Genomic DNA, 9,507 nt, shown 5'->3' with positions numbered 1-9,507 from the left:
AACTAGATGTTAGACTCAGTTAGCTACACACGTTCATTTGCCGATTGAATCAAGTGAAAACAAGACCGTATTGATTCGGGTGTGTAACTAGGTACCAAGGTACTTGGTGGAAAAAAAAAGGCAAATGGAGTGTTTTGGATGGTTTGCTGTGTTGCTAAAAGAAATTTTCGCCAAGGTGGAGATTTGTTAGGAAATTGGTTTAATTTCTTTTAGGTAAATTTCTTATTTTGTATGGAAGTAACTAGATTCCTAATTGATTTTAGTTACTTGAAGTAGTAGTCAAATAGAGCCCTATTTAGCGAGATACTATTTCCTACTCTATATGAGTTTAGAAAATAGTATTGGTTTCCAATTGTTATTTGATTTTTTGACAGTAATATTCTCTATAAATAGGTAGGTTGGCATACTACAAAGACACACAAGAAAGAAGTGAGAGAGTTCTTAGTGGGTGAGAAGGTTATACAAGAGTTGGGACTTGGGCATCAAGTTGTAATCTTGTGGGGTTTTTCTTCTCATAATAAGAACAAGTTTTTCTCTCCGTGGACGTAGGCTTGGTAATTAAGCCGAACCACGTTAATTCTTGTGCGCTGCTCATCGTTTGTGCTAGATATTGTTTTTCTATTAAATTGTTGATATTTTCTTTTTCAAATAATTGGCATGATACCCTAACAAGTTATTGTGCATTTAGAGTTATTTGTATAAAAATACTTTTACACGTACAAAAAAATTAGTCGACAAATTATTTGTTCGTCACGCCTATTTGTTCCCACAGCTATTTTATACTAATGAAACTGACGAGCAAAGTCCACCACCAAAGCAACTAATGCATGATTAGATTGGGGGGTTGGTGTAGAAGCCTTAATTGCATGCAAACAAACTATAGAAGTTTCAACTCGGAACTTAATTGGATATACCTCAAATATGGAGTCTGGACAAATGTGATGCTGAGATTACGAGATGTAATCCTATCCATTCCCAGGATATTTTTGATGTTTTGTACCAATAATATCTACTAGGATTCAGAAGTTTCCAGTGGCCTTCTAAGCTGTACTGTTTGTTCGGTTGAAGATCCTTGCAATGAAGATATAGTTAAGTTCGTAAATGGAACAGTATTGTGCAGCAAAGGATACTTTTGGTGCAGGAATTGCTCATCTGCAGTCTTCTGTAGAAAGTTGGTGATTTGATCATGGAAGTGGATTTCCTCAGCTCCAACAATTTGCTATTCAAATTCTAAGCCAGAGATGGAATGGTGCTGCAAAAGAAAAAAAAATGCATTAATTATTATACTAACAATAATCTATATTCGATTCTTTAATAAGAGTCATAGCGTTTCGTGCATCAAAAGTGCTATAGACTCTTAAAAAGGAAAAAAGAGGACTTCACTAAATTGAGCATTTTAAAACGGCACAAAACAATCACAAGAATGAATAGCTGCTTGTCATTCTTATAATGAATTATACCCAGATGAAAAATTTTATCAGCCTGGGAGAAGTTTTATGGGGTCCCAATTTAAGACAAATTTTAGGTTAGATACCAAACTAAGATCAACAGATTATTAAGCCTTTTGTATTATTTTGGTCTCTAATTACATTTTTAGTATTAAGTACTTTTGGACATATGAATTCTTTCTTACGATTTTATACTCTCATAATCATACTGATATAGTGTTCCTTCTTCGCACCAAGACATAAGTTGATTTGACCGAATTATGTAAATTTGGTGCTTCTATAATTGTTTGTTTCATCTTTGTTATTATATTTTGTGGGTTGCCGAGAGCATATTATTCTCATTTATTAATTTCCTTGAACAAGGCCTAACACTCACATCGAACAATTTGCTATTCAAGTTCTAATCCAGGCATAATGGTGTGAAAAATGCAATCAGAAGAGTAGCTTGGATAAATTTTATTTACTAAAGGAAGGAACCTAATACAGCAAGAGAGGCTGGCCGCAGTGATGCCGATCTACTACAGCCTGGTAGAAATTAATGGATTTACTGTTGCTTTTTACTACTATTTAGATAGCTGAAAAAAGGAGTAAGCCACCAAATGAATAATGGTAAAATGCACTATTACTTTGGTAACTTGCAAAGCTGGCAGTTGATTTGTGTTTGTATTTGCAATAGAAAAAAAATTTTTGCTAATCAATATACTAATAGTAAGCTGTATGATTATTTTTAGTTCTTTAATCTTTTATTTTTAAAATTACGTAAAGCTTTCGTGCATCTGCGGGGGGCTACAAGCTCTTAAAAAGGAAAAAGAGGAATTCGCTAAATTGAAAATTTTAAGATAGAGAAAATATCAGAATTATGAAAAGATTTTTGAGCTCATATTCAATTACACACGTGAAATTATAATTAGAAATCAATATGGCATAGACCAATTTTTTGTAAATGCACCATTAGTATACTTATCTATAAGTTCATTTAATATGCTAATCAATATATTTATGGTGAAAAAAATAAAAAAAAATTATGATGAAGAAAATGGGAACTTTAAAAGTAATTAAAGGGGCACTGAATAGACCAAAAGCTTTCACAAGATTTGTGAACAGCCAAGCAACTTTTCTAAAACTTGTTAGAGATCACACTTTCAGAGCATCAAAGTTCACCTCTGGTGAACCTCTTGTTAATGCCTAAAAAAATTGTCAGCAAATATTCTTTAATAATTTTGGGTATCATTTAGACATTTTTATGAAAATTATTCTGTGTTTTTCCCTTTTTTCACATGATTCTGTTCTTTAATTAATAGTTGAAAGAATCAAACATCCATCTGTACGTTATCTATATCTAACTGTAGGAAAATTATAATAGTTGGCATCACATGAATGGACAATGAAACCGAAAGCACAAAGAAAAAGAAAACAAACATAAAATTTCATTCTCACTTAATTGAAATCATACAAGGAAAAAAAAAAGTAAAACATCATTTGCATCAAAGGAAAGGGAGGGAAAAAAACTAAAGGAGACCATCATACCTTTGGAAATACTTAAAGGAGTCTTCGCCCTTGTTGGAGATGCTGCGACGATAATGGGGATGCGATGTAGCTGTCGAGTGGTGATGAGCCATTGATATTGGCTGCTTTTTTAGAGAGAGAGAGAGAGAGAGAGAGAGGACAATTGCAGATGATTTTTAATAGGAGAATCACCTAATTGGAAGAGCAACCTACCTCTAGAAGTAGGTCTTCACCGGAACTGGAGATGTCACCGGCGAAGAAGAGATTGGTTTACTAATGATCATCAATCGTCTCAAAGTTTTTTTTGTCTAAGGCTGTGAAAAGAAGAGTCTGTGAGATTTTAAGAAAGAAACATAACTTTAGTACGATGGATAAGGAAGTTATTTTCCTTCTCTTAATGTAAGTTATTTTCTGTGATAAATTATTTTTCCAAATTAGATTGAATCCAAACAATGAAAAATTTGGAACTCGTTTTCGGGATAATATTTTCCATCCAACCAAACGGACCCTAAGCTCCTTTACCTTTTCTAATATTGATCGACTCAGTTTGTCATGGATAATCATATTCTTCACTAGCTACTCTATATTATTAATCTATTGTTTAGAATAGCTGAATTTATAATTTTCCCACTATTTTGATTTCTTAAGAGAATCCTTCAGCTTAAAAAAAACGCTCAATACAATGTCTTCCAAAAACAAATTTAATGCGAATTAGAGTTGATTTGAGACATCCATGGGAGCATAAGGCCATCACAATCAACAAATTCAAAACTAGAACTTTTGGAATATCAATTTGGGCAGTTTACAATTAAGTGGAATCTCTTAAAAAGACTCTCAGAAGGATTTGGCTTGAGGTCTTGAAACTTCAATAACTTGTGCTGCCATGTAATTCTAATATTTCAAGGCATAGGAGTTGAGATATTAGCTAGTGTTTGTTAGAGGTATCAATGCGGATCTTCAATGTTGTAGAACAAGCTTCCATTTAAATATTTTTTTCTTAGTACCCATTAGATGTTGCAAATGAGAATATGTGACCATTAACCGGATTGACTATAATATCCCCAACAATAATAGGAGTCGGCTCGAGCAGTTGTCAATCAACATTATTTGTTGTATTAATATATTATATGGCACGCCTTATGTACAAAATATATATACACCAACCAAAACAAAAATAGTCCAACTTTAGTTGAAGTTTGCCAGGATCAATAGGAAGGAAAAAAGGCAACAAGCGAAAAAGAAAGAAGGAAATACATAGAAAATTTCCATTGCCAAAACTTTAAGATAAGTTTTGCAATTCCATTTTACTCATTGTCTCTATTTTTTATTCATTTTTCTTATGGCATGTATTTTGACTAGTTAACTTTCCTGTCCTCATAGAAGGGCTAATGCAGTTGGGGTTTGGTATGGTTCGGTCCAATTGTTGCATCTTTTACATTATTTAGTGTACAATTACATTATATTATTGTATTTGAATAGTATACATGAATAAAATATTTGACATATATTCATTATAACTTTATGATGTATTTATATACAAAAAATTTCAACATATACAATGATTGGACGAAATCATACAAAACATGATTGTACTGAGCCCTTATCCTAACTCTTCCAACAATGAATTCTATTTTAGAGAAATTTTACTTGAATGAGCCTTTTCTTTCCAATTTCATTCTTTCAAAAATGTTGGACATTAATAGCATCAATAATTGTAGAGAAGGACAAAAAGCAAGGTAATATCATGTCCATGGAGATAATTATATGTCTATGACTACATTGTGTGAAATAATAACAATACAATTTAATTATTTATTAATTTTTCAAATTTCTAGAAGTTTTAATGCATAGATTGTGAATGAAAGAAGAGTTAGAGTTAGAGAAAAATATGCTATATTTCAAACAATTGAAGACTTGGGAAGTTTTAAGGAAAATTTACTTTTTACTCCCTATAATTTCACTACAACACATAATTTTCCTATATTCTCCACTTTAATGTAAGAGGAGGAGGGAAGCGGATGGTGTGGGGGAAAGGTGAAGTGAGGGTGCTAGGAGGTGGCAGTTGGCCGAATGGGCAACAACCCAAAAATACCCTAAAAATATTGTACCCATCTTGTTTTAAATTACTAAATGCGTTTTTTAAGAATACCCCCAATACCACCGCATCCAAACGAACCTTTGGGTGTCTTGGGCCTACTGGTAATTTGGTGTAATTACTAAATTATTTTAAAAATTCAATATAACTATATTAACAGGTTTCAGATCCTAATATTTTTCTTATATTATTTGTTAGTTAAAAAATCTTCGGTGCACGAAATGTGCCCTTTAACGCTTCACACAATTCATATTTGGGCACTTCATATTCTCATTGAAACGACACATATATTGAATTTGTTGCTTCCAGTCTTCACTCTTGGAGATGATTCGGTGACAGTGGTTAATCTCTTGCTCAACGAGAAAGATTGATGATTTAGACTTGCTATGGTAGCTTCTCCTGTTACTAATGTTATATGGGTTACACGGGAAGTCGAATAAAGTGGCTTACGAGCTATCTCTTTTTGCTAAATCAAGCGCTTCAATCGATTTCTTACTAAATTTTCCTTCAAATTTTGTAAAGCAACTAGTACTGGATGACTTCTAGCAAGTTTAATAAAAATATTTCCCTCTCTTATAAAAAATATATATATATATATATATATATATTTTTAGCACAAGAGTCTATATATTGATAGCTTCAAGAGAAATTATTTGTGAAAAGATTGTTTGTCAAAACCATTTGCTGAAACTTTGTTTAGCAAACATATATCGGCCGCATTATATCAAGTTTATGGTAATTTGAGTTGGTCGTAAACCTGAATTCAGGGAAGAGATAGGAGGAATTTGGACAAAAAATCTCTATAGAGTGAAAGTTGGGGTTCAAGAACGCCCCTGCTTAAGGTGAACAAGGTCAAGAGAAACAAAAGCAACAATATAAAAATTTTTAAGTGTACGGTGGTTTTTCTTTAGGTGAGAAGTGTAGAAAGTTGCCATTTGGGGAAAAACATGCTTTGGTCTATTAGCATTTATTTTCTACACTTATGTTCTAATTTGCCACTGAGGAACAATGGGGATTACTAAATGAATGACAGAATGAGCAGTTGCCATTTTGCTGATAAATTCTCCTCACAAAGGAGCAAAGGGGAATTGACCTCGTGCAAATTAAGGAGACTGTTTTTTTTTTTTTTTTTTTTAAAGGAAATCTACTTTTTATTATTATGCCAAAAATTACAAAGCCAGGATCTAAACCTCACACCGGATTACATGATCGAATACCCTTACCACCTATAGCAACAACCCCTACCTCCTGCTTCTACGAAAATTAGGAAAACCAAGCGCATCTAAAGTAATATCTCCTCTCACCATCCTAGGTAGGTCAAGCAAATTAAGGAGACTGTAGAGGTTAAAGTAACCGAAATGTTACATTGCAAAAATGTTGATACTATGTCAGTTAATCTATTTAAATAAGAAAATAAATTTTGTGAAGCAAACGGTTACAGTATAATACAACAAAAAAAATTCCTAATTTATGAATTTTATCTAGAGGGTACTCCATTAACAAAAATTTGGTTTTTTTTAATCATAGTATTAGATGTAGGCATGTGAATAAATCGAATTTTATCCAAATCCAACCTAGACCCAATGTACTTGGGTAGGGTCTGGATTTAATTTCTCAAACTCATACCCTACCCAAATTCAAACCCTATAAAAAAGGTTATGGATCTGGATAGGGTCTAATTTTATATGATTCATATCTAAATCCAAACTTATACCAGATCTATGTATATGTGATTAAACTATATATATATATATATATATATATATATATATATCTGTGTGTTTGTGTGTATATTAGTAAATTTATAAAATATTCTAATAATCTTTGGTCACTAGATCAGATACAGTAAAATTTCATGATTGTTTTCTTTTTTCAAGTTAATTCTAGCTGTCATTATAATTAGTACATACTTTTTCAGAAAAAGGATAAAAAGCAAACACAAATAAATGAAAGATTGGATGTAGATATAGTTGAAATTTTAAAATAAATAGTTAGTTTTTTGAGTTCATAATATTGCATTCAACTTCTTGAATATTAATTTTGTTATTTGAAAATAAAAATTGGATGGTGCTTATATATATATATTTTTGAAATCCATATATTTTTAAGATATTGTTACTTTAGTATGTTTAAAAAAATATATAAGGAATATTCATTGGATACTCAGATCCATAAGAGTCTGGATTTGGACTTATTTTTTCCGACCCATAATGGTCTGGATTTGGATTTGGGTCTAATTAAATGTAATATATTTGAATTTAAATCAAAGGAATCCAACCCAAATCTTACCCATTGACATGCCTAATTAAATGACTATTTTGGGTGCTTTAAACTCATATCTTTTAAAAAAGTACAATCCGTCTTCCACAACGTATGGGTTACATTAAGTGCTTGTCAATTTTCTCATGATGTGTTTTTTTTGTTTTTTTTGTTTTTGTCTTAGTAGGGAAGAAGTTGTCAGTGGCATGTTTAATAAAAAATAAAAAATACATTAAAAAAGTTGTCAGTGGCATACTAAAATATTGAAAAGCTATGCTGAAGTCTTGCCAGCATATTATTATGGTGTAATTACGAAAAAAGTACTATGGTTGTGCTGTTTGTAATGTCTCCTATTGTTTATTTTAGGGTTAAAAGCACTAAACATCCTATTTTATATTCGTTCCTTTATTTTTTGGGATATACTTTTAAATATTAAGTAATTTAAAATTCTAGTTTGATAATATTTTTTTTTAAATAGTCAAATTGCTAGTAATATACACTTTTGATTATGACTAGCATATACCAATTTTTTACGTTGCACAGTTTGTCTTGAATTTTCTAATAGTGCAAGTAAATAAAATAAGAATGAAATTATTAGTTAAAATAATTACAACAGTACAATAAACATACAAATTAGTAAAAATAATAGGAAAGCGAAAGAAAATAGTAACATAAGAGAAGTGAATAAAAGAAAATAGTAAAAGATGAAAAATATAAAAATAAAAGAAAGTAGAGGGAAAGGAAAAATAAAGGAATGAATAAACAAAAAATAATAAGAACAAAATAGTAAGGGCATTTTTATCTTAAAATATCAAAAAGGGGGAGTAAAGTGCTTATTGAATGGATTTAGGGGGCAACGCGCAACTACAATTAAGGATAAAATTTAGAGGGTTTAGTGCATTTAACCCTTTATTTTATTTGTTGTTCATTAATTGGTTGTTTATTGTAGCTGTCGATCATTTACAATGCTTATGGGTACCATACTCTTTTATTCAACTAAATTTAAAGTGGCAAAACTTAGAAAATATTATGAAACTAATATGTTGACACATAAATTGATTCTCTATAAGGTTGGATAGTCAATGTTCACCCAGTCTAATTGTTTATCTCATTTTTACTAGAAAACTTCACTAGATTTTAGGAAGAATGTTTCTTTACAATTACTGGTCATACAAATTCGGTGAGGCAACTAACGATTTGAACTAACGATTTGAACATACATTATGAGTGATGTATACAAAAGTGTAGAAACATTAATGATAGTGAATTTAATAGGTGTTTTATTTATGAAATTACTTTCACAATTTTGGCAAATTATTGTACTATTCTGTTGATTTTTTTTTATAATTTGTCTTTGGTGTTGAATTCAGGGGTTCATGATTAAAAGAAATTAAAAAGAGAAAATTTTAGAAGATTTGTTGAGCCAGAAAATTTCAGGAATTAATGATTGTTTTATCTCTAGAAGAATCATGGGGGCCACATAAATTCTGCTCATTATCTGAAGTACATGAAGTATCGATGTTTAGGAGTTTGAGTTTATTTTCTGATAAAATTTGTTCCACAACTATCTTATCTACTTATCTTATGTAGTGAGAGGTAGTTGAGGATAAATATTTCTTCTTTTTAGGAAATTAGTTTAAATGATAATTTTAGAAGAATAAATAGAGAGGAAAAACAGAAATCAATCACTCTAAACACTTGAACTTCTTCCCTTTCTCTCCTCTCGAGAACAAAAGAAACTCTGGTTCTAGTTTTATTTTTTTTGCCTGCATTTTCTTCATGGAGTGGAGCTAAATTTATGTCTAGTTGAGGAGTAATCAAGGTACAGTTTCATAATCAATTGTGAGATCTTTTAATTTTTCCTGTACTTAATTTTATATATTCATGAGTATTTAATTATTTTCTATATTTCACTGGTTACTATCATTTGGGTTTAGTTGAATAATTTGGCCAACTATTCAATTATCTGAATGATTTAATGCCAATTAAAACATGAAGTTCGTAATACTTATATAGTTTAATATTAGTGGCAAATGACACATTTTCATTACCTCACAAGTAATCTAATTTGTGTTGTGGGAATAGTTAATCTAGTTTAAATGAACCCGCGTGTGTATTTGTTTACTAGAATTGGGTCTCTCTAATATTTAAAACTGTGAATAGATAATCCTATGAGTGTCTCTAGGATTATCTACTTAA

This window comes from Coffea arabica, chromosome 3c (genome assembly GCF_036785885.1).
Source record: "Coffea arabica cultivar ET-39 chromosome 3c, Coffea Arabica ET-39 HiFi, whole genome shotgun sequence".
Lineage (NCBI taxonomy): Eukaryota > Viridiplantae > Streptophyta > Magnoliopsida > Gentianales > Rubiaceae > Coffea > Coffea arabica.
Note: the sequence above shows the minus strand (reverse complement) of the source record.